At 39.9% G+C, this 26,502-nt stretch overlaps 1 protein-coding gene across 1 annotated transcript in view; it reads left to right on the forward strand.

The window, feature by feature from the left end:
* Positions 1 to 26,502, forward strand: part of ANKRD28 (ankyrin repeat domain 28) — a 123,601-nt gene that overhangs the window by 19,416 nt on the left and 77,683 nt on the right. The window contains exon 3 of the mRNA XM_008047912.2: positions 17,362 to 17,440. The gene's annotated coding sequence lies outside the window, so the exon portion shown is untranslated. The remainder of the gene's footprint in view (positions 1 to 17,361; positions 17,441 to 26,502) is intronic.

Raw genomic sequence — 26,502 nt, forward strand, 5'->3', positions numbered from 1 at the left:
ACTCCCCCAGCTAAACTGTACTGCAGAGTGATTCTGTTGGTAGTCTCTGACAAGACACCTCCCCTGGCCAGAATGCAGAGAATCACCAGGCTCTAGTACTGCTTGCTGTGACACCTGTCTCCCTTCATTGTTTGTGACTGATCCCAAATGACCTAGCCTTGCCAATGCCCCAGGGTTCCCCATGGGGCAAGGCAGAAGGGGTCTCCTGTGAAAGTGGCCCAAGGTGCTGGGGAAGCTGTATGTTTGCCTCCAGCTCTCTTTCCCCAATGTAGAAACCATGAGCTCAGGAGAATCTTCTATGTGGCAGAGTGCTAGCCGGGCGAAGAGTGATCCAGTCAGCGTGGAGGTGTTCCTCTTATGTTTCTAAGGTGACTTTTTCTCAGCTCCGTGGTCTAAGGATGTGTCTCAGCCTCACTCCTGAGTTTTGGGATATTTCAAAGGCATCATTGTCCAGGGATAGTTCTTAGTTGAATTTCTCTGAGGGAGAGGAACTCGAGCAGGGGAACTCCTGTTCACCATCTTGCAGACATCACTCCTACTTCTTATTCTTCTAGGACTTGTTATTGATGTGTAATTTGAGTGCTTTATTTTTCAACTATAAAAAGTAATTAAGCCTTCAGAGTATCTGATTACTAGCAAATTATTGGAACAGAATAAATCCAGTAATTAGGATGCTTTGTGTATTTGTTTTTAAAATATTGTTGATTATAGAGCAATGTCTAGATTGCAACATGAATTATTAGCAAGATTCTACAGTGACTGCATGGACTTTGTCCTGGGCAGAAATCATGGCTTCCATGCTGTAGGAGAGTTAGCACTGGAAATGGGCCTTAGAGATCAACTAGCTAGATCGACTCTGTCACAGATGAGGTGACACCAAGACCCTTGGAGTTACAGATATGGTCACTGCTATCTAGCAGAGATATCCTGAGAGCCCCGCTTTCTTTATAACAAGTTTAGTTTTTTGTCCATGCTATCTCTCCTGGTATATCTTGGTTCTAGCTAGTGCTTAGCATTGTGAGACTTGTCTTATATTTTCTTTTGTAGCTATATGCATATAAGCTCTCTGCTAAATGTTTGCCTATTTAATTTGATACACTGGTTTATTTGTTGTAATACGTGCCAGTTACCATCCTGGGAGGGCAAGTCCAGTCACACGCACATCCTTCATCCTGCTCCTCAGCGGTGCTTCTGTATCCCGGGTGTCTGTTGAACTCACATTCTCCCCAGCCCCTTTTGCCTCATCTTAACCTTCTGTTCATTCTTCATGCTGCTTCTGACGGCAGGCAGCATTTTAAGGCAGTCCCAGTGTAGTTTCTGGTAGTGTCGGTGCGGCATGGGTCTGCTCTAACCAAATTCGGGTCTAGAGTCAGAAACATGGGAGCAGGAGATGTGAAGCATGGGAAACGTTTGATGTGAAGGCTGTTTTCTGGTGCTGGCTTTGACGATGGAGGGAGCCACGTGGCAAGAACTTGAGCAGTCTCTAGGAGCTCATGGTGACCTGCTGCCAGCCAGGAAGGAAAACGGGCATCTTAGACTTAGAACCACTCAGAACTGAATGTTGCCTGAATGAACCTTAAAGCAGATTAAAAAAAAAAAAAAGAAAGTCAGGCCTCCAGGTGAGAACACAGGCCGTCGTCACCTTGCTTCCAACTTTTTGTGACCCTCAGCAGAGAAGCCAGGTACACCATGCCTGAATGTCTCAGAACTGTGAACGAAAAAATGACGGTTGTTTTAAGCTGCTAAGCTTCTGAGAAATTGTTATGCAGCAATAGAAAAATACTACATGGCTTAAATATATTTTTCTGGAACTCCTTTCCTGGTCTCCCAGCTAGTTTACATCAACATGATAGCTGCCCATAGCACTCTGAACTTCTTTGTAACAGGCATCATGTTAAATGACTTGTGTTGTGTTTAGTGACCCTACTTCTTTGCAGTTTGGGACCTTGGTTGAATCATGCCTGTATTTATACCCAGTGTATGGTAAATAGAATCCATTTGAAAAGTCTTAGAAATTAATGAATAAAAGGAAGACATAGCTCCACTTTAGCAAATTTATAATCTAAAAGTATTGGTTGTTTCTGTGGGCGTATTTTTGTTTGTGGATTTGTGGGAGGGGGATTTGTGTGTGTGGTTGTAGTTTGTTTTTGTTTTCGGTGGTGGGAACAGTCAACTTTCAGTTGCCCAAGTGCAGTTAAGCTAAATGAGCTTCTTTTCAAATAAAATTGACATTGAAAGGGTGAGTTATTTGAAAACAAACCCAAAAAAGTACACTTGAAATGTGGAGAAAGGCAGTATTCTCTTATGAAATCACATTATCATTTGCAGTTTTCTGTGTATTGTCTGCCAGAGCATTGCCTTCAGAGGGACAGCTGGGAATTTATCTGCTCCATCCTATTCTGTGTTAGGGGGACAAGTTACACTGAATCCTGTTGTTTAGTCAATTTGTGCCACCACAAATACCTAAGACTGAATACTTTATAAAGAACAGGAATTCTCAAGCTGGGTGGTAAGTAAAATGTTATTCCTCTGTAAATAAGTAAATTAAACCTCAGTGAGGTTAAAGTTAACTGCCTTGCCTAACCAAGGCTGCCGTTGGGCACAAGAAGAACGGGAAACTCGATCTTGTTTTCCGAGTTCTTGGAGTTCTCCCTAGCATCCTTGCTGTGTCTCCTAACTTAGAGTGCTGGTTGTCACCTCATAATAGGCCCCTGTCATTTCTTTTAAGAGGTCCCTGAATTCCATTGCCTGCTAAGTATTGTCTGTACACTAAATAAGGGGCATATCAAAACACATCTAAGAGGCTGTAGTAAGTAGCAAATAACATAACTCACTTAAGAGGCACCTTTTGTCATTTTTATACTCAATACGTTTTTAAAGTGTTCATTATTATTAAAAAAAAGAAGAAGAATAAGAATTCATTTCTCACAGTTCTGGAGGCTGGGAAGTCCAAGGTCAAGGCATCTACAGCTTCAGTTGTCTGGGGAGGGCAGTGTCTTCTGGAGGGGAGAACTGCTGTGGCCTCACATGACAGAAGGTAGAAAGGCAAGAAAAGCAGACACTATGTGAAGCCCCTCTTACAAGGGCCACAATCCCTTTCCCAAGGGAAGATCTCTCATGGTCGAATCACCTTTTAAAAGCCCTGTGTCTTAATGCTGTGACATTAGGGGACACATTGAAACCATAGCACCCATTTGCCCTCAGTGCTCGGGAAACACATTTACTTCTAAGGAAGGCACTTAATAAAAGTCTTTGGTATTAGTGCTTCCCTGACATGCTAGAAAGAGTCTTTACATATTCAAAGAGTAGCACACATCTAAAAGTAAAGATTGCAGCAGTACAGGAAATAACCGAAACCTGGGGTGAATAGGGGATGCCGGGAGCTTCCTTTCATTGTGAGCTGCCTGGTAAGCCAAATGGTAACGCGGGGTTCACTCTTCAAATCCTGCTGCCAAAACAGTGTCATGTGTGAGGGGGGCCCCCAGAAAATGAAATTTATTTATAAAAAATTGTGTATTTATTCCGACATGTTTAAACTTGAGTCACCTTTAAAGTACTCTCTGTTTGCTACAGCACACCTGTTGAGACACTTGTTTCACTGCTCAAAACAGTTTTTGAACTTGTCAATTTTGATGCCTTTTAGTGCTTCTGCTATTTTTTTGTTTTACCTCTTCCACACCGTCCCAACGTTTCCCTTTGAGGACTTTCTTCATCTAGTCTGCGGGAAAGAAAAGTTGCCCTGGGCGAGGTCAGGCGCATAGGGTGGGGCATGGGGGTCATGCCGTTTTTAATCAAAAACTGGCGAACCCTCAGGGAGGTGTGGGCAGGTGTGTTGTCACGGTGGGAAGAACCAGTCATCTGTTTGCCACAACTCAGAACGCTTCTTCCACAAATTGTGATGCAACCCTCTTAAAACTTCCAGATAAAAACTTTGAACATTTGATCCAGAGGAACAAATTTTGTGTGTACTGCAAGGGGTCTGCCCTCCAAAATGTAATTCCAGTTTTTGGGGTCCCCCTTGGTAGAAACAAGTCTGAGTAGCTGATGCATTGATAATGGTGTAAATCAGAGTAATAACCAGAGTCACAATTGAGAAAGTAAACTTCTTGACCCATCTCATTCAAATCACATATTCACGATGAAAATATTTGATATTTTATTTGAATTTCATAATTTTAGATTATTTATTGTGAACCGAATGACTTAATTAACAGTAGATTACTAACATTTTCTATAACATTACAGCCAGAAAGCCTTGAGATATATTTTGTATGTCTTGTTGTAATTTTTGAGTAATTAAATTTAAGTTATACAAATGCTTTAAACTAGTAGTACACTATTTTTCTTTGGTATTTTTAAAAGAAAACCAATGATTTGAATGTAACATGATTTACCAAAGTGATTTGAAACATGTTCTATTGTACTAGCTCAAAAAATAATAAATTCATCTTGTAAAGCTTGTGCCTCTATATGTGAGAAAGAAAATAGAAACAAATGCTGTGGTTCAAGGTTTTATCAATGGGTTTGGAAGATAAATATATACAGGTAGGGAGTTTTGGTTTTTACATTGAAACGGAATTATCCGCCCCCCTCCCCGATTGCCTTGCACAAATCTCTGAAAATAAAACCTCTACTTTAATCCTTAATTTCTAAGTAGACCCAGATTGGTGGTTGGGGAAAAAAAATATGGGCATAAAGGATAAATAACCTATTCAATTTTTCAGGTGACCTTTTCATTTTTAACTTGAACATTAGTTCAGCAGAACAAAACTTCCCAAACTAACAGTTAGTATTTTATAAGAATGTTTAAGCACTCGTGTCCAATTTCTTTTTTCTCCTCTTTTGTTTTTTAACTTAATTTTTTAATTTTAATTTTTTTTTTTAAGTGACAGGCTGTCACCCAGGCTGGAATGCAGTGGTGCAGTCATAGTTTACCTGGGCTCAAGTAATCCTCCCACCTCAGACTTCCCAGTAGCAGGGACTACAGGTGTATGCCACTGTCCCTGGCCAAATTTTTAAAACATTTTTTGTAGAGACAGGCTCTTGTTGTGTTTCCCAGTCTGGTCTGGACTCCTGACCTCAAGCTGTCCTCCCAACTTGGTCTCCCAAAATTCTGAAATTACAGGCGTGAGCCCTCACACCTGGCCTCTTTTTCAACCTTTTTAAATTTCTGAAATATAACACACTTAAAATATGTAAAACAAGTGTACAATTTAATGAATATGTAAATGTAACCGCTACCCAGAAACAGAACGTTGTCAGCACCTCAGAAGTGCCCTTGGTGCCAGCTTTTATGACCAAAACTTTCCACCCTACCTCATAATATAATCAGTAAACTTTTATATTAGTCTCTTTTGGTTTTCTTTATAATTTTGCCACCTAATTATTTATCCCTAAGCAATTTCATTTAGTTTTACATATCTTGAATCAAATGGATCACACAAATCTGTATTCTTTGGGTCTGAATTATTTTGTGCAAATTGTTTTATTTTTTAAATTTACCTCATTCCACTGAAAGTATATAACACAATTCATTCTGTTATTGATGGATAATTGGGTTGTTTCCAGCTTTGTCTATTTGTAGACATATCTGATACACATAAGCATACATTTTCTATAGGCTAGATATACTTAGCTTCACTTGAGAATGTCATATTATTAGTAAAAACAGTTTACACTTCTATTAGCACTGTATGAAAATTCTTGTTGGTTCTCATCCTTGGACCACATTCCTGGTTTTTGAGGTATGTAGTATATATGATATGGTAAAATGTTTATTTGGCCATTCTCTAGTTTCCTGGCATATAGCTCCTAAAAAAAACCTTGGAATCTCTAGGGTGGTCAATGTCTTTTGTATGCTAATGAAGTGACCGGTGGCCCCTCAGCTTTAGACTTGATTAGGGGGCTTGGACTTTCAGGCCCACCCCCTCAACCTCTGAAGAGGGAAGAGGGACTGAAGGTTGTCTTGGTCACCAATAACCAATTACTTAATCAGTCATGCCTATGTATGAAGCCTCCATGAAAGCCCTAAAGGACTAGATTCAGGAAGTTTCCAGGTAGCTGGGCAGGTGATGGTTCCTTGAGTGACACATCCTGAGGGCATAGAAGCTCCTGCCTTCTCCCATAACTCCTTGTGCTGTGCATCTCTTTAATCTGACTGTATATCTATATCCTTAATTATGTCTTTTATTAATGAACTGTTAAATATAAGTAAAATGTTCCCAGAGTTCTTTGAGTCACTCTAGCAAATGAATCAAATCTGAGAAGGAGCTAGTTGAAAGCCCTGACTTATAGCTCATTGTTAAGAAGTGTAGGTAACATCTTAATACTTGGGACTGACATCTAAAGTGAGTAGCAGTCTTGTAGGACTGAAGGCACAGCATGGAATCTAGTGCTGTGTGGTCATAACTGAATTGAATTAGAGGACACTGAGCTGGAGGCGTCTGCTGGGAAATTGCTCGTTGTATGGGGGAGACAACCTCCACACACCTGGTGTCAGTATTTTGTTGATCAATGGGTGAGTAAAAGGAAGAAACTGATTTTTCCTCTTATATGGTTATTTTAGCTTGCCCTTTTTTCGGATGACAGTATCAGGCCCTTTATATGATAATTAGTTATGCATATAGCTAGCTGCTTTTATGAAGTACCTACTAAATCTCTTGCCCATTTTTCTTTTGATTTGTCTCTTTTAATAATTTGCAACAGTTCTTGTGTATTCTGGATATGAACCCTTTTTGAGCTATTTGTTGTAAATACCTTCTCCCATTCCAACTTGCATTTTCAACACTATGGTGTCACTGAACATGACTTCTTAATGTTTATGTTCAGTTTTTCTTTACAGTGTCTTATTTCCGAATTCTTTCCCCAACTTGAATTATAAACATAATATCCCATGTTTATATCTGAAAGCTATAACATTTTGCTATTTACATTTAGCTTTACAATATACTTGCTGTTAAGTTATGCATATAATGTGAGTCAGTGTTTTGGGTTTATATTTTATCTTTTTCTTTTCCAAATGGATACCACATTGTCCCAGTAGTTTGATTATCCATATTTTATTGGGTAGTTTTCTTATTGTTGAGCTTTTTTTTCCCCCCTGAGTCAGAATCTCACTTCGTCTTCCAGGATGGAGTGCAGTGGAACACTCATGGCCACCACCAACCCAGCATCGACCTGTTGGGCTCCGGTGATCCTTCCATCTCAGCCTTCCAAGTAGCCAGAACTACAGGCGCGTGCTACCACGCCTGGCTAATTTTTAAAAAAACTTTTATTGTAGAGGCAAGGTCTCACCAGGTTGCCCAGGCTGATTTTAAGAGTTCTTTAGATATTCTGAATTCACGTTTTCTGATTTACAAGTGTTTTCTCCCATTGTGCGCTTTTTTATCCTCTTAACTGTGTCTCAGAGCAAAATTCATTTTGATGACATTTAATCAGGTTTATGGATTTTGCTTTTGTGTTGCATCTAAGAGCTCTTTGCACAACCCACAATTTTCTCCTACCTTTCCTTCTTAAAGGTTTATAAATTTAGGTTGGGAGTTAGGTCTGTGATTTCTTTTGAGTTCATATGTTAGGTATAGATGGAGGTTAGTTTTTTTGGTATGTGGCTATCCGGGTCCATTTGTTGAGAATATTATTTCTGCATGAATTGTCTATATACTTTTGTCAAATCAGTGGGGTTTGTGGATTTATTTCCGGACTCTGCTCTGGTCATGTCTGTTCTTTTTCTCACACCAGTCTGCCTTGACTACTTTAGCTTTACAGCAATTCTTGAAATCACATAGTGTGAGGCCCCAAGTCTTTTTCTATTCTTTCTAAATTGTTTTGGCTGTTTTTGTTTCTTTGCCTTTTCATATAAATTTTACCTTTTTAATATCTGTAATGACTCCTGTTGAGATTTTGAGTGGGATTTCATTAAATCTGTAGATCAAATTGGGGGTTAGCATTTTAGCAGTAGTGAGTCTTCCAATTCATGAAAATGTTGTCTCATCATTTGTTTTTAGATCTTTGATTTCTTTCCTGGGTTGTTTTGTAGTTTGCAACATACAAATCTTACAAATTTCTGTTAGATTTATACTTACCTATTTCTTTTCCTTTTTCCTCTCTTTTTCTTTTTACCTTTTGGTACTGTTGTGGGTGGGCCAGCTTAAATGTTTGACCTTCATTTGTTAATTGCTAGCACTGCCTAGAAATGCAGTTGGTTTTTGTATCTTGACCTTGCATTCAGTAACTTTTCTAAACTTATTCTAGGATTTTTTTGTATAGTTCTTGAGATTTTCTTCATATGCCATCTATGACTAGAGATAGTTTTGCTCTTTCCCAATCAATATGCCTTTTATTCATTTTTCTTACTTTACGGACTAGGGCTTGAATAGATAGGAGTGGCAAGAGTAGTTGCCTCATTCCTGCTCTCAGAAAGAAAACATTCAGTCTTTCACTGTTAAATTGCCTGTCAGCTGTAGGTTTTTTAAATGCCCCCCTATCAGTTAAGAAAGTTCCCTTCTAAGTCTGCTGAGAGCATTTTTATTCATGAACAGATGCTGAGTTTTGTTAAATGCAATGATTATATGCTTTTTTTATTCTTAGTTAGCCTGTTAATATGTTGACTTACGTTAGTTAATTCTAGTTGAATGAGACTTGTGATCCCAGAATAAACCCCAATTGGTTGTGATGTATTCTCCTTTTCATCTATTGCTGAATTCAATTTGCTGATATTTAGTTGAGGATATTTGTGTCAGTGTTGATGCGGGTATTCATCTGTGTTTTTCTTGTAATATCTTTATCTGGTTTTTGGTATCAGGATAATAATGTTGGCTTCATAAAATGGAAGTGTTTTCCTCTACTTCCATTTCCTAGAAGTTGTACAAATTGATATTATTTCTTCCTTAAATGTTTGGTAGAATTTGCCCTTGAAGCTCTGTGGGTTTGGATCTTTCTTTGTTGGCAGTTAATTGTATGAATTTATTTTCTTTGATAGCTCTAAAACTTTAGGTTATCTTTTTTTATAATGTAAGTTTTATAAAGAATTGATCGTTTTTCAACCAAATAATTGAAGATAGACTAGATAGAATTGTTTGTGATATGTTCTTAATCTTTTTAAGTATTGGGGTTTTTTACTGATAATTGTCTCTTTCAGTATTGATACTGGTTTTTTTGTCTTTGGTCATTCTGTTTAAAGGGTTAGGAATTTTATTGATCTTTTTCAAATAGCCAGTTTCAAACTTATTTATTTTCTGGGTTTTTTGTTTGTTTTTACCTTCTTTAATTTCTCTGCGTCATTTCCATCCTTCTGTTTATTTGGTAGTTATTTTGCTCTTTTGTCTAATTTCTTAAGTGAAAGCTTAAGTTATTGGTTTGAGGCTTTCTTTTCTGATTCAAACTACTGCTTTAACTTCATCTCACAAATTTTGATATGTTGTATTTCATTTTCATTCCACTCAAAATATTTTCCTAATGTTCTTTGAGACTTCTTTACATAGATTATCTAAAAGTAATTTTTTACTTTTATTCTACTTTACTCCTGAAATATTTACCTTGATTTCCAAATACTTAGTGGAATTTTCCAGGTATCTGTTATTTATTTCCAGTTTAATTCTGTAATAGTTGGAGTGTTAAGGTCTTGGATTTATCAGAGTATGGTTTATCTTGATGACTGTTTCAGGTGCTTTTGAAAAAAATCAAAAATTAGCCAGGTGTGGTAGTGTGAGCCTGTAGTTCCAGCTAATTGGAAGGCAGAGGTGGAAGGATTGCTGGAGCCCAGCAGGTCCATGCTGGGGTGGCCATGAGTGTGCCACCGCACTCCAGTCTGGGTGACGGAGTAAGACTCCAACTCAAAAAAGAAAATAGAAAATAATGTGTATCCTTTTGTCATTAGGTAGAGTGCTTATAAATGTAAGTTAGGTCCGGTTGATTAGTATGTTATTCAGGTCTCCTGTAACTTTGCTGATTTTTCTGTCTACTTGTTTGCCAGTTATTGGGAGAGGAATGATGAAGTCTTTCCCTAGGATTGTGATTGTCTGTTTCTCCCTTTATTTCTTAATTTTTTTTTAAGACGGGTTTTATCATGTTGCCCAGGCTTGTACTGAACTCCTGGGCCTTGTGATCCTCCTGCCTCAGCCTCTGAAGTAGCTGGGATTACAGGCACACGCTACTGTGCCTGGCTCTCTTTCTGTAAGTTTTGCTTGTGCATACTTTGATGCTGGTATTAGGCTCATGCACTATGGGATTGTCATGTCTTTTTTGGTGAATTGACCTGACCCATTTACTCTGATGTAACGCCCTTCTTTATTTCCAGGAGTTTTCTTTGTTCTGAATTCCACTCTGTTATTAACATAGCTTCTCTGGTTTTCTTTGGGTTAGCATTTGCATGGCATATCTTTTTTCATCTTTTAAACTTTTAACATAGCTATATCATTATATTTTAAATGGTTTCTTATAGATAGTGTATACTTAGGTCTTATTTTTATATCTAAAATGAACCTCTATTTTAGTTGGTATATGTAGATCTATTACATGAATATATGTATTAATATGGCTGAGCCTGGCTCGGTGGCTCAGCCTGTAATCCCACGCCTTTGGGAGGCTGAGGTGAGTGGATTGTCTGAGCCTGCGGGTTCAAGACCCGCCTGGGCAGCGAGACCTCATCTCTACAATAAATCAAAAAATCAGCCGGGCGTGGTAGCGCGTACCTGTAATTCCAGCTACTTGGAAGGCTGAGGCGGAAGGATCGCCAGAACCCAGCAGGTCGAGGCTGCGGTGACCGGGAGCGGCCACTGCACTCCAGTCTGGGCGACAGAGTGAGACTCCAACTCAAAAAAAAAATATGGCTGGATTTAGGTCTTCCTTTTGTTATTTTGATTGTTTTGTCCCTTCTAATTTTTGTTTCTCTAATCCCTTTTTTTCTTTTGCATTTTTTGGATATATTTTGTATGCTCTTTAAGGTATTTATTGGCATTTTTGGCTATATATCTGTTTTCTTTTCTTTTTTTTTTTTTGAGTTAGAGTCTCACTCGGTCGCCCAGACTGGAGTGCAGTGGCCGCTTCCGGCCACCGCAGCCTCGACCTGCTGGGCTCCGGCGATCCTTCCGCCTCAGCCTTCCTAGTAGCCGGAATTACAGGCATGCGCAACCACGCCCGGCTGATTTTTTGATTTATTGTGGAGATGAGGTCTCGTTGCCCAGGCGGGTCTTGAACCCGTGGGCTCAGGCAATCCACTCACCTCAGCCTCCCAAAGGCGCAGGATTACAGGCTGAGCCACCGAGCCCGGCTGTTTTATTTTCTTAATAACTGATCTAGGGATTATAAAATACACAGTCTAAGTAAACTGTGAAAGACACCTTTTTCAAACTTAAAGCAGTAGTTTTTATCAGAAAAGATGGTCTCAAATCAGTAATTTAAGCTTTCATTTAAGGAAAAAAAGAGCAAATTAACTACCAAATAAGCAGAAGGATGAAAATGATGATGAGAAATTTAAAAAGGTGAAAACAAAACAAAATTTAATTTTTTAAAAATTAAAAATTTATTAGTTGTACACTTTCCAGTTGTCTTTCAGAGGTAGTTCTAAAATGTGCTTTATTCTTATACTCCAAAATCAATATAGAAGTCTGCTACAACCTGCAACACATTAGCATATTATCGAATCATGGCAGGTATTCCCTACTAACTTTATAATTTGTTAAAGCCTCACTAGTGCCTATGAGGTCTTTAAGCCAGGTGTTATGTGGACAGAGACAGTTTGCATTGTCTAGATACTTACTACCTAATTATGGAGCCATGATATGAATCTCATATGGTGATGATGATAATGTTGTGATACAAGTGTAGGCTAGAGAGACCTCAGTGACTGACTTGGTTCTGAAGGCTTTGTGAAGGGAACTGAAATTGAGCTGGGCCTTGAAGAGTAGAGCAGATTTGGATGGGGACAGAGTTTCTGGCAGAAGGGAATTTGTGTAAAGATGACGATGTACTGTGTCTTCTGTGATTGTAGGTGGACGGTTGTGGCTCCAGCGGTTTTTAAATATTAGGTTAAGGAGGTGGTTGGTGATGATGATGACAGCCAGTGAAGGTGACTGTGTAGGGAACACAAGATGTGGTGAACATGAAGTTGCTCTCAAGTGAAATCTGCTGGTGGTGAAGTAGCTGGGTTTCTAATGTGGTCTGCGAATGCGAGGGTAAGGTCCTAGAAGAGTCATAGTGGATTTAGAAATGAAGTGAACTAAAAATACAATTTGAGCATTCTCCCAGATAGCTGTAGGAATGCAGAGCATCACGGATCCACCAAAGTCAGCCAGCGCACTCTTGTTCCGAGCAGCTGTGGCTGTCCCCTAGGACCCCCAGAGCTGTAGCCCCAGGCTGGGGCTCACCACAGGGCTTCCCTGCACCTAGTTGTTAAAGTTCTTCTAGGTCTGGGGACTAGCAGAGTGGATCTGCAGACCCAGCTGAGTTCTGCGGATCATAACCTGAGCATTGATGACACGCAGGTGTTAGCCAGGGAAGTTTTAGTCCAATGGCAAAAGGAATAAAAGAAAAAACCAACATGATGAAGGCAAGAGAAAGAGTGGCCACTACGGATAACTGGGAGGAATAGATAAAGGAAAGAAAATTACTAGGAAATCTGTGCCACTATTAATAAGAAAAAGTGAAGTCAGACCACAGATCGTGGTTAAACAAGTGGTGGAGCATTGTAAACAGAGGCAGCCCTGTGTGGTAACAGCATGTACCCTAGAGCTCTGCCCCCCTGTGCTTGAGTCCTGATTTTGCTACTCCCTTGTGATCTTGAATAAGTCCCTTAAAACTTTCTGTGTTTTGATTTCCATATCTGTAATGGAAGGAATACATTCATTTACTTAACCCTATGGGCTAGTGCATGAAAGGCAGTCCTCGCCTCAAGGAAGTACTAGGTGTTAGTCACTGTGGTTGATGTCACTGCTGTTCTTCTAAGACGATACAGCTGACATAGGCAAACACTTTCAAGACCTGGACAAGGCCAAATTGTAGACTTGCGTCATAACTATAGAGGCTGCAGTTGGATCAGTGAGTGGATGAGTTGGAGTCACTTGCAAGCATTCCGCCTTGAATAAATGTTGTCTTACATTCTTTCATTTGTCACTTCTAACTTTTCAGTTCCCTCTTATCCTACTTTATGTGTTTCTCCTTCTTACAATGTGATCTTGAATCCACTTGGAGTTAAAGCTTTCACAGAAGACGTTGGGAATGTTCGTGTGCAGTCAGAGTTAACCAGGCTTAAGTGACGGCACTTCATCAGTCTCACCGTTTCCTGTCCTGGGCTCCATGTACCTCATCTTCCCCACAGCCTCGTTCCCTAGGTTGTCCTGCCCTCCTGAGTGTTTGCAGCTTGCTTCCAGGGTTGAACATGTAAACAAAATATAATTCAGGGTGTTTTTGAACACCCTTTTAAAACTTATTTTGAAGAAAGTATAGACACACCAGAAATCGCAGGTGGTACAGAGCACGCCATGTTTCCGTCCACAGATTCCTTCCGTGGTGATCTCTTCTAGTGCACACTTAAAACCAGGAAACTAGAATTGGCATAACTTAACCAGAAGATTTACAGACCTTACTTGACTTCTTCAGTTTTTGCAAGCACTCACTTAGAGGAGCGAGGTTGTATGCGGTGATTTTGTGGTAATGTCTGGGTGTGATATTCTATGACATTTTGACACATGTATAGATTTGCATGACCATCAGCATGTTCAAGATACAGAATTGTTCCGTCCCCACCAAGGACTCGCTCACACTTCGACCGCTTGTGTGGCTCTTGGGTAACGCAGCAGCCTAGCTCCTGACATGACCCAACCCCACAGGGATTAACAACCTTTGGTCTCATTTCACCCCTCTAATAATGTGTTTCATCTTCTGTCTTTCAAGATGATAACCTATGGGGGCTAAAGCTGCCTTTTGTTTGTGCTTATTTGGGGATGGCGGGTAATCACTTTTTGTGGTCATATGCCCAAAATATCTTTCATAGCACTTACGTAAGAAAAATGTGTCTACTTCAAAGTTTATGGTTGAGTTTGAAACTTTGAGTCTGGTGTATTTTTACTAAGTCTAACAGGTTATTTTGGGGTACTACATTGAAATGTAATAATGGTTCTAAAATGAACTGGCTTAATAAGAATTTTTTTTGTTTTCTTAATGGGCACCTAGTACTTGGGAAATGCCTGGTATGGGACATTGTTTTTAATGTTTTTCTTTTTAAAACATGTACCAATTAAGCCCAAACAGTACAGAAGACCTAATAGTGAAGAATAACTCTTTCTCACACTTCAAACCCTAGTCAATCAGCTTTCTTCCACAGAGGCAATCACTGTGTTCATTTTTGCATTTTCTCCCAGAGATATTTTATGCCATATCCAAGCCTAGGTACATGTAGAATCTTTTCTCTCCAGAGCCTCTGGGCCTACATTCTTCACTGAATACTGTGCTTTAGAGACTAGTCTGTCCACTGAGAAGAAACATGGAGTCTGCTTCTCATTTCACATTGGAGACACAGCATTTTGTTATGTGGATGTATAGCGAGAAGAACTCTCCTCTGATAGGTTTACGTCTCTAAGCATTTCAGTGTGACTGTACATTTTTTGGAAGTTGGGCCAAGGCTTCTTTACTGATGATGTCAAGACAGGAGTTGGATATCACCTTCCTTGCTTAGACCAACTCTCACAATGCATTATCTGTAACTTCCATTTGGGTTTCTTAAGGTTAGGTGAGAAATTGGACCTTTAAGAAACAGTCTCAGGGCAAAACCCCTGGGACTTTTACTGTGTACTGCTTGCCATAGTGCTTCCTGTCCCTCAGCCACGCCCAATTCAATAGCACTTTCCTTTTTTTGCTAGCTTGCTTTTGTTGAGTCTATATTATTCAACCTAGTGATCACAGAAACAGCTTGCTTTTTTCATTCCTATTTCATCAGTTTAAATGCTAATCAAATAAATCATGTGATTATGTTAGCAGGTACAGCTCACACAAACAGTTGTGGTAACAAGCCCATCTTACCCTGGATGGATGCAAAAATGTGTGGACTTATTAATGGTAGACTCCTAGTCAGAATGCTTAGTGTGCCAAAACCATTCATTTCACTCAGGAAACCGAGAGTATTAGTTAATCGTGTGAGTCAGTTAAATATTCATTAGAAGTTTCTAGTACTCCATAACTTTAGGTAACCATTGGGTAGGCATTTAAATCGCTTCCAGCGTTTTGCTTCCTACAGTGATTCAATAAATATACTTAATCATATTATCTACACACATGGAGGATTTTTTTTTAAATGCCTTGAAATGGAATTACTGTGTCTAAGGGGCTAGTGACTTTATTTGAATAAATTTTGCTGAAGGGAATCTTAAGTATTTTAATTGGTGATTTTCAGTGTTTAACTATAGTAAAGTAAAATATGATCTATAAAGTATTTCTTTCCAAATTAACTAGCTTTATTTTCCCCTTCTCTTCAGTTTGTTTTGTAGAATGGAAAAATTTTGCGCATGAGTCATAAAACACATTCATAGGATTTGAGAGGCATTGAGTCATACAGTACCAGACATCTCGCACACACAGATGACTGACTCACTTTCTGTGTCAGTGTGCTTTGTGTGTGACTCAACCTGTGTGATGGACGTGTTTCTTGTTTGACTCTGTCTGATCAAATGTAGACACTCCAGGACATTTGCTGTGCTAACGAGTAACGCTGGAAAACCTAGGCAAAGGATCCTTTTACAGTATGACTAGGTTATGATTTAGCTTTGCGCAGATCCGGTTATTTTAATGGTTCTGTGTTAGCTTTTTTTTTTTTTTTTAAGTGAGAAAGCAGGATTTATTGAGAGGACAGAAGAGCTCCCACAGTGGGAGGGGATCTGAAGGGATTGCCTTGTGTGTTAGCTTTTAAAACAACTATTTGTTGAGTAATCACTGTTTCCTGAGGTATATGTTGGGATGAAGAAAAAATGAGATCTTGTGGAAATTGTTAGAGAGACAAGAGCTTGTAGCTTACGAAGCTGTTTAGTAGCAGTACACCAGCCTTTCTTTATGGAACACCTGTTACTACTTTAAGGACAAAAATAGCATCACAAATATATTAATATAGGAAGATATGTTTTAAGAGACCAACAACAACCATACTTTATATACATCTTTATAATACCTTCGAATACTATAGCTAAGCCTTTTTTGGGGGATTGCCTATGGATATTTAACTTCTCTTTTGCCTGACAGTTGTGTTTTTTTCCTCTCAGTTTATTCTCAGTGGCCCAGTTGTTCGTTCTTAATTAAGGGATTCCTAAACTAGGAAATTATTACAAAATGGACTACATTTTTCAGTTGTTTAAATCTTGAAAGCTATAATAGTATTCTAATGTGGTAAGAGACCCCAAAATTTTAAATTAGAAGTGTACCTATTTTAAATAAGAAGTGTATTTCTCTTAATAGCCTGGAAGTCAGTAGTCTAATCTGGTGGGGCAACTGTTCAGTAAGATCAATCTGGTTCTTGTTGCTTGACAGTGTGCTAGTGTATTGGCCTGCCTTCATCAAAAATGAAAGATGTGAGTTTTGGTTTAAATAAATAGTTTTCTCAAATGTAGCCAAGTCAGCAGTACTCCATTGGGACTTTTGATAGGGTGTAAGTATGAATACAAATCCCCAAGTGCGATGTTACTCTAAGACCTCACTTTTGGAGCTGGAGATTGTTATTTCCAGGGAAGAGGTCCATGAAGCCATGCATTAATGTAGTTTCTTTCCATGGAGGAAGATTTGGAGGAATATGTATTTTTTATGTTAAAACAGACATGAGTATATTTAGGAGATGAAAGAAAAAATTGGCAGGAATGTTAAGAAAAACCATAAAAATGCTTTTAAAATGATTTTAGATCCCCGGAAATATTTTCTGTTTTTGCCATTATGGAAACATTTTGATAAGCAAATCTTTTAGTTTGTTAAGGTTTGCTTTTTTAAAAAATTTTGTCAGCAGTTCTAAACTATGTAAAATTGTGGAAATAGATTGGCAAAAAGAAAAAATAGTAGGAAATACAAGGAATTTGCCTACATATATTAGCACAGGCATCTTTTTTCAAATAAAGTCTTCTTAAAACTATTTATATGTCATTTTAAATTTTTATTTTTATTTTTTGGAACACTTTATTACCACTGTTTTAAAGTTAAAAAAGATTTTAGACTTTTCTCCTAGTAAAGAAGTTCTTGTTTGTTTTTTTTAAAAAAGGGACTTGCAGACTAGGCTAAAATCGTGGAAACAATAAGCTGGTAGTTAATAACGGTTTGGAGTTTTTTGTTGTTGCTTAAACTATTACTAAAATTAACCTTATTTTAAAACTTATGTTCCACCTTTCCTTATTATCACAGGACAATGAAAAGAGAACCCCATTGCACGCTGCTGCCTATCTTGGAGATGCAGAAATTATTGAACTGCTTATTTTATCTGGTATGGTAACTTCTGTGTAGTATGCATATTTTTGTTACGATTGTTTCTTAGTCACAATTGACTATTTACTGCATGACCTGGTTCTTCATATTTGTTTTATATACTGAAATTTAATAATTTTTTTTTCATTCTGTGAATACTGATCACTTATCCTGGGTGCTTAGAGCACATGAAAGAAGAGGACAAAGGTTGCTGCTTTTTGGAGCCTATTCTCTGATTTAAAAAAAAACAAAAAACAGGCAGAGCATTCAGATTAGTGGCACACTGGTGTTCAGTGACGATGAGTGCCTTGGAAGATGAAAAGGTAGATGAGGGTGATGGTGTGGGAGAAGCGTGTAGGGCTTCGCACAGGGAGTCCTACTAGGCATCCCTGGACACGGAAGTCCTAGGAGATGGCTGCGGTTCTCCAAAAGGGGCGTGAGGTGCCTCAGCCAGTACAGCCATGGCGGTGGCGAGAAATAGCCTGGCAGCAGGTGCATCTGGAAGGCAGTGCCAGCAAGATTTCTGTGCTTAAAGACCTTTTATGCAACCCAGTTTGAAGACATATAAAATGCTTTTTAGGAAATTATATTCTCTTTTTAAATTTTTTCTAAACTATTTTAAGTCTTTAAAATATGAAGTAATGCTGTCTCTCAGAGAATATCTCCTGTTGTAGTCCAACTGCCTATAGCTCTTAAACAGGCAGTCATACAATTTGGAAATGCTTTTATGGTGGTCAGACTGTTGTCATGAAATTTGTTGGGGAACGATGCATGTAGTTGGTTTGCACTTGTGTTGCCAGATTGCACAGAAATGTGAATAGTGAGATTGGAGAAGTGGTAGTGTTCTTTCGATGTTTTGTGGGAAGGAGGGCCCAGAGGGAGAATTTTTGTGTGTGGACCCCATTAAATTTTAGCCCAGATAGAATTTTGCCACTATCAATTCATAAAAATTTAAAAATCTAGTCTTTTCAGTCTTTTATTTGTTTGTTTGTTTGTTTGAGTTGGAGTCTCACTCTGTCACCCAGACTGGAGTGCAGTGGCTGCTTCCAGCCACCGCAGCCTCGACCTGCTGGGCTCCAGCAATCCTTCCACCTCAGGCTTCCAAGTAGCTGGAACTATAGGCACGCGCTACCACGCTCGGCTAATTTATTGTAGAGATGAAGTCTCGCCAAGTTGCCCAGGTGGATCTCGAACCTGTGGGCATAGGGTCTTTCAGTTTTTAAGAAAGATCTGATTTTTATAACAGAAATGTCCCAATCATATATAATTAAATATGGCTAAACATGGACCCAACTAATATTCTGTTAGTTTCTTTATGAATAATTTCACTTCTGATGTAACTCCTCAAAGATGTGTGTTCCTCTAACCCATTTTCAGCTGAAATTTACTAGCAGTAAGAACTGAGGAGGTTCAAGGAAAAATTGTTTCCTTTAAATTGAGTCATCTTGTCTTTAATAATATGAGTTGATAGGACACAGGTTTATACATGGAATTTTCTTCACAAACACAGTCCAAGAAACAGCTTAAGACTTTGCATTAGAACTCTACTGCATTTTTTATTTTAATACAGAATTCTGCTTATTTTCATTTTGTCATGGACATTATTCTATATGAATCAACATGGGGGACTTTCTCCCCCAATTTTTGATTTTTATACCTAGGAGAAACTTTTCCAGTACTCAGTCAACGTAATCCCTTCCTCTTACAAGTGAATGTTTGAGGCTGGGTGCAGGGGCTCAAGCCTGTAATCCCTGCACTTTGGGAAGCCGAGGTGAGAGGACTGCCTGAGCTCACGGGTTTGAGAACAGCCTGGGCAACTTGGAGAGACCTCATCTCTACAATTTAAAAAAAAAAAATTAGCTGGGCATGGTAGCACATGCCTATAGTTCCAGCTGCTTGGAAGGCTGAGGTGGAAGGATTGCCTGAGCCCAGTAGGTCGAGGCTGCAGTGGCTGTGAGCATGCCACTACACTCCGGCCTGGGCGGCAGAGTGAGACTTCCACTCAAAAAAAAAAAAAAAAAACCCAAATAAATAAAAGTGAATGTTGGCAACAAGGATCTTGAGTGAACTGTAGCAGGTAACTTCCTGGTTTCTGTAAGTATGATGATCAGAGGAGCCCTTATTCCTGAGTGTGAGCTACTGTATCTAGATGTCAGCTTTGAAATCAATGTTTGAGAGAATGCTTAGTTTCTTTTGAATAATTAAAGTAAAAATTATGTGTAGAATTAACCATGGGGTGTGTATAAAAAGCTATTTCAACTTATTTTTGAAAAATACTTATAGTAAGTCTTACCAGTTTTAAGAAGTAATATGTAGTTCATGTAGCTGTTTTTCTTTTATTTATTTACTTATTTATTTTTTTGAGTAGGAGTCTCACTCTGTTGCCCAGACTGGAGTGCAGTAACCGCTCCCGGCCACCGCAGCCTTGACCTGCTGGGCTCTGGCGATCCTTCCGCCTCAGCCTTCCAAGTAGCTGAAACTACAGGCGTGCGCTACCACGCCCGGCTAATTTTTTTGATTTATTGTAGTGATGAGATCTCGCCAAGTTACCCAGGCGGGTCTCGAACCCTTGGACTCAGGCAATCCACTCACCTCAGCCTCCCAAAAGCGCAAGGATTACAGGCTGAGCCACCAAACCTGGCTGTAGCAGTTTTTCAAAGGAACAAAAAAGTTCTAAAGAAATTTAGTTCTTCACCTTTCTCAGAAGAAGTGTTTGACCCAGGGCCAGGTGTGTCCCCCACCAGTCTTCTGCCTCAGTTTCCAGCAGCTTCAGTTTGTCCTCCCACCTGGCTGTCTGCCTCAGTTTCTGCTGTTCTCCTTTGTGCTGGCCCTGCTGGGTCCGCTACCCGCTGCCTCTGGGCTTTTGCACTGCTGTTTCTTTGGCTTTCAACCTTCTTCCTGAGATAGCCTCATGACCACTTCCCTCACCTTTTCCTGTCCTCACTCAGATGTCATCAGTGAGGCCTCTCCTGGTCACCACAACCACCACCACAGAGTCTCTGCTCCCATCATCTACTTTCCCAGTGTTTATTGTTACCTGACATCCCTTTCACCTACACTCGCTTATTCATGGTCATTCTCTCCCACTAGAACGTAAACTCCAAGAGGGCTAGCCATGAGCCTTCTCTGCCTCCATGGCATGTTTGCATTGAGTGCCTAGAATGGTGCAGAGCGCATGACGGTCTCTGAGTGGATACTTGCCAGATGTTGTGCACATACACTGGTATGAGTTTAGACTCTGCCTCCTTTTCAGCTGTCTGTGCATTTGGTCTCCATTTCCCAAGTCTTCAAAGGAAGTGAGGCTAGGAGAGGTGAGGATGGGGTGGGAGCTGAGGCTGAGGGAGTCAGGCAAGCGAAGAGGGAAGGAAGGCCAGGGGCTTGCTGCCTTTGGATGCCACTCAGGCTCTTCCGTAGTTAGGGTCTGAGTAGTTCTGAGTAGTTCGGTCTGAAGGAAGAAACGCAAATCAGTGCTCACTTGCATTTGAAATAAGATGAGCTGCAGTGAAATTCAAGGCTAGATTTCTGTTAAGCTAGGACCCAGTTTTCTACTTATGAATGAAAACAAAAGCAATAAAGCAGGCTCTATGTTGCCATGAGAGGCTCTGCAGAGAGTGTGAAGGTCACAGGCTCATGGACCTGATAGGTTTGTATGCAAGTCCTGGTCCTGCTTCTTCCTGCCTCTGTGATCTTTTGGAACTTAGTATCTGAGCTTCAACTTCCTCATCTGACAAATGAGAATAATAGAAACTTTATAGGCTTGAAGAAGCAAATGAGATTTTGTAATTAAGACACTTAGAAAAGTCCCTAACATATAGTACTCAAAGTTATGGCTATTATTAGTTAAGCAGTCTTCCTTTTTTCCTCAATTTTTTTGATCCTGCCTAGTAAATTCCTTGATGTCAGGAAGTATCTTTTTGGTGACTTTTAGATATGCCTCCTTAAGAATTCTCCCCTACCAGTTCTGAAATCTAATTATATTCTGAAATGATGAAAAGGAATGAGTGACTTACCTATGGAGAGAATGTGAAAGAGTATATTTCCATACTCTAGAAAGACTAAGGTTGGAAGAAAATAGACCCTTTATAGGTGAAGTGTATTCTTATTTTTTAAATTTTAGAATCAAGAAACAGCCTAGTATGTAAACTTGGGGGCTCTGTAGAGATGCCTCAGGGTTCTATGCGTATCTTACCTGATGCTGGGATTACTGGGCATCCTTTTTCTTCTTCTTCTTTTTCTACTACTTCTTCCTCTTCCTCTTCCTCTTCTTCTTCCTCTTCCTCACTCTGTTGCTCAGGCTAGAGTGTGGTGGCATGACACGGCCACTTCAACCTCGACTTGCTGAGCTCAGGTGATCCTTCCACCTCAGCTTTCCAGGTAGCTGGAAAGCTTTAAATGATAGAAGTACTCTACTGAGCAGGGACCCCAGAAGCAGAGCAAATAGTATGGGCTCATGATTCAGGATAACAGAGCTCTAACCAGTGAGAGATAGTAATCAGGATGGGTAGCTGACTATTAAAATTGACACTCTAGAAGTTAACTGCCATGGCCTTTGATTTTTTTTTTTTTTTTGAGTTGGAGTCTCACTCTGTCACCCAGACTGGAGTGCAGTGGCCACTGCTGGCCACTGCAGCCTCGACCTGGTGGGCTCTGGCGATCCTTCCACCTCATCTTTCTAAGTAGCCGGAACCCACACCCGGCTAATTTTTTTTATTTATTGTAGAGATGAGGTCTCACCAAGTTGCACGGGCGGGTCTCGAACCCGCGGGCTCAGGCAATCCACTCACCTCAGCCTCCCAAAGCGTGGGATTACAGGCTGAGCCACCGAGCCCGGCTTATGGCCTTTGATTTTAAAAAAAAATACCGTTTTATATAGTTAAAGAAGGAACCAGATGATATTTTGAAGCCTGAATCAAAAGGAATTTTGGTTTGGTGGCTAATTCTTCAGTTCATTCATGGTGTATCAATTTAAAGTTCCCATTAACTCTTTAAATTGAAAGATAACTAGGACAGTTTTATAGAAGATAAACTACACATTTTAGAAGTCAACAAGTGTAAGCTAACTGATGAGTTTTAAGTTACTTATTGGAACTAGACTTCCAGAATAGCAATGTGGTAAAAGACTAATCATATTCACATTTCGATCTGGAATAAATGTCAGAAGAGTAGTGTCCAACTTAGTATGTAGACTTGGGCGCTCTGTAGAGATGCTTTGAGGTTCTACATGTATCTTACTTGAATGCTGGGGTTGCTGGGCATACTTTCTTTTTTTTTGAGTTGGGGGTCTCACTCTGTTGTTAGGCTGGAGTGCAGTGGGATGCTGACAGCCACCACAGCCTTGACCTGCTGAGCTCAGGTGATCCTTCCGCCTCAGCCTTCCAAGTAGCTGGAATTATAGGCATGTGCCACCATGCCCAGCTAATTTCTTGGTTTATTGTAGAGATGAGGTCTCACCAAGTTGCCCAGGCTGGTGTTGAGCCCCTGGGTTCAGGCAGTCCTCTTACCTTAGATTCGCAAAGTGCTGGGATTGTAGGCGTGAGCCTGAGCCTCCATGCCCAGCTGCTGGGCATCCTTAAGTGCAGTGACATCCATAAGTCTTATTTTAATTCTGTGTCCATCAAAACAGCCTGGTAATAAGTGTTTAAGAATGTGAGTTATAAATTAGAATCCAGACTAAGTGTTTGACCTGAGTAGTTCTCTAGGAAAAGAACAAAATACATGAAGAGAAAAGCAACAGAATTGGAGTAATTTGTTTATAGTTAGCCATGAAAACTTAGTGTAGGAAAGTTTAGGGTAGGTTGCTCTTATACTGCATATTAATTATCCATAACATGTTATCACAGGAATTATATAAATATATACTATGTAAATACGTGTAATTATACCACATGTCATAGTAATTGTAGTTAGTTAACCTTAACTGGTGTACTCGTAAAGAAGTAAACTAAACAATATGAAATAACTTCCATTTAACTCTAGTGTTATTTAAAAGTTATTCTTCAATAAGAAGATGTAATAAAGTCAGTTACTATAATTTTATATTTTAAAAACCACTTTGAAATCTGTGGCAAGGTTTTTATATTCTCTAACTATGTTTCTTTAAGATGAAAAATATAAAAAGGAGGCTATCATTTTATTGAGCCATTTCCTCCTACGTTCTTATTTCGGTTTTGATTGTGTCTGACTTCCTACGATGTAAAACTAGGAAATAAGGCATTCATCTGTTTTGCTCTTTTGCGTTTTTATTGTCAAGAATCACAACTAATGGGAATTTACATTCTATTTTATTATCATGACTCTCGTATTTTCCACACAAGTGTATGTGCACACACACAGTCTTTGCCCGTAGGCTCTTTGTCCCAAGTTGTTGTTGTTTTCTTGTTTTTTGTTTGTTTGTTTTGAGTTGGAGTCACACTCTGTTGCCCAAGCTGGAGTGCAGTGACACACTCATGGTTACCGCAGCCTCAACCTGCTGGGTTCAGGTGATCCTTCTGCCTCAGCCTTCCAAGTAGCTGGAACTACAGGCATGTGCCACCACGCCCAGCTAATTTTTTGAATTATTGAAGGGATGAGGTCTTGCCAGGTTGCCCAGGCTGATCTCGAACCCGTTAGCTCAGGCAATCCTCTCACCTCGGCCTCCCAAAGAGCTGTGATTATAGGCAGGAGCCACCGTGCCCAGCCTGTTGTTGTTCTTTAAATTTATCTCTTGGATGAGTGGACATTATTATGAAGTCTTTTATACTTTCAACAAGAGCTCATGGATATCATGTTCCCTGGTATCTTACCAATTTGAAACTGTTGCCCTTTTTGCTTAACTGGTGGGTAGATTGGCTAGTTTTAAAATTCTTGAATCACATTCTTTCTCTCAGTCTTATGGCTGTTACTCCAGTGTCTTTGAACACCAAGTGAGTCTTGGGTCAAGCTGTTTTCTGCTGTGTACATCCCTTTCCCATCCCCACACAATGGTGCCTTGGCCCCCTCTGGCGGATGCCCGTAGGAGTCAGGTTGTTGGCTCTGAGGTTCAGTACTAACTACCTAAGCTGAGTCTGTCCGTTATCTTTACTGGGACACAAGGCGAACGTGCGCTTTCAGCTTTGAAAATGCCAATTTTTATTTCTTTCATATCTCCTACTAAATAGAGAATGTTTTCTGTCCGTGTGTTTCTGTCAATAATGTCTCAGTTGGAGCTCCTTCACCAGTTTTTCTCTAACTGTGGTTTTGTCTTTTCCCTGTAGTTTTGGTGGCTTCCTTACCCTGCCCTTCATTCATTTAGAATGTAAGTTAATGAGTATGTTTTTGTATCAGGCACTGTTCTGGGTGCAGGGGGTACAGCAGTGAATTAAATTGATGAAACCCCCACCTTCATGGTGTCTACGCCCTAATGAAGGAGATAGTAACAAGTAGATATGTGTTATTTATCTTGTGATTTTTGTCCTAGACCTGTGCTGGATGTTTTCAAATGCTTACACAACTTTGAGGAATATGCTTCTCTAGAACAACTGTTTGTTAAAGTATAGGGTAGGGAAGAGACACAAAAGTGAGCATCAGTTAACGTTTACATCCAAATGCTGTTTCCCCTAGTCCTCCAGTTAGTTTCCTGTGGTCAGTGACGTGCCATCTGTGGTTGGGGTGGACCAGCTCCTAGGTCAGTGGGTTCTTAGGGCGTGATCTGCTGCTGAGCAACTATGACCCTTCATGGTCTCCAGCTGGGTGAAAAATAGCAACCATGGGGCTTGGTCCCTCGGCGCTGCCCTATGTTTTTCTGTGGTGTGAGGGTGGACTCTATGGGAGGCTTCATCTGCAGATGACCCACATGGCTGCAGGTCGTCTGAGAGGCTAGTAGGATCTTAGGACACAGCCACACAAAGGAACAGACGGACATGCACACAAAAAATGACCTTCCCGGAATCTGAAGCAGCTTCACCTGACTCACTGTCCTTCCTCTTCTGTTGCATATTTCTCTGTAGTTGGTAGAAATAATTCCTACCTTGGTTTATGGTTACGGACTATTTCTTTGTCATGTTGAATATGGTATCTCTTCCCATTTTCCACACATTATATTTTGGTGACTTGCTTTAGAGTAAAACTACTCTCTTTAACCTGCTGCCCAGAATTAGATTAATTAGAAATTAAATATTTGTACATGATACAGCTCCCAAGATTTGTGGGTGAGGGATATCATTTTTGACATGGTACATGGAGTCAAAGTGAATACTTTATTTCCATAGACTCTATAGTAACACTCAAGTCCCCTGTAATTAATTTTATAATTATTATAGAATGGGATGAAATTAGGATAGCAAGCAAATGAATGCTCACTTACTTCTCAGATACTGTTAAGTTTAGTTTGTTTATTAGTCTCATTTTATCCAAACTCTGTGATGGTGTTATGATTCGTAAGGACACCTAGGCCTTTCAGCTTTTATTAGCAGGACAGCTTTCAACTAAAAGCTGAAACATTCAAAGCTGGTGTACTTTTGTGGCCAAAAGGTGTAGTGCTCGTAAAGCTAGAGCCCCAGAGTTCAGACCCAGCAATCTGACTGCAGAATCTGTGTTTTTAACTCCCAGAGACTGGAGTCTCACTTCCTCTCCTCTTCCCACCATCCTACCCATCCTCCTCCCACCTGCTTAGCATTTGGTCACATGTACATCTGCAGTCCCTTTTACTGATGGGCTTCTGACCACTTAGGTATACTTCGTTTGGGAGCGTGTTCATTTAATGCTTGCATTCGAAACATATGTTTAACAGTACCTCAGACTGCTTCCAGCATCTTTTAGGTCCTTAGGTGACTGTACTGTGAAAGCCATCTGTCAAGAATTCATTTGATGGACCTGCTACAGAAATATGATCCTTAATGAGGAAACATGAATCTGATGTTTTTGGCATTCAGAATGAAACCGTACACGTCTTTTCTTTTGACTGCCACTCTGGTGCATTAATTTGCTGGGGCTGCTGCAACAAAGTACCACAAACTGGGTGACTTGAGTGACAGAAATTTACTTCCTCACAGTTCTGGTGGCTAGAAGTCCAAGGTCAAGGTATTGGTAGGATTGCCTCCTTTTGAAGGCCACGAGGGAAGGATC

The sequence above is a fragment of the Carlito syrichta genome, unplaced genomic scaffold, assembly GCF_000164805.1.
Source record: "Carlito syrichta isolate Samal-C Ts95f unplaced genomic scaffold, Tarsius_syrichta-2.0.1 Scaffold118119, whole genome shotgun sequence".
Classification (NCBI taxonomy): Eukaryota; Metazoa; Chordata; class Mammalia; order Primates; family Tarsiidae; genus Carlito; species Carlito syrichta.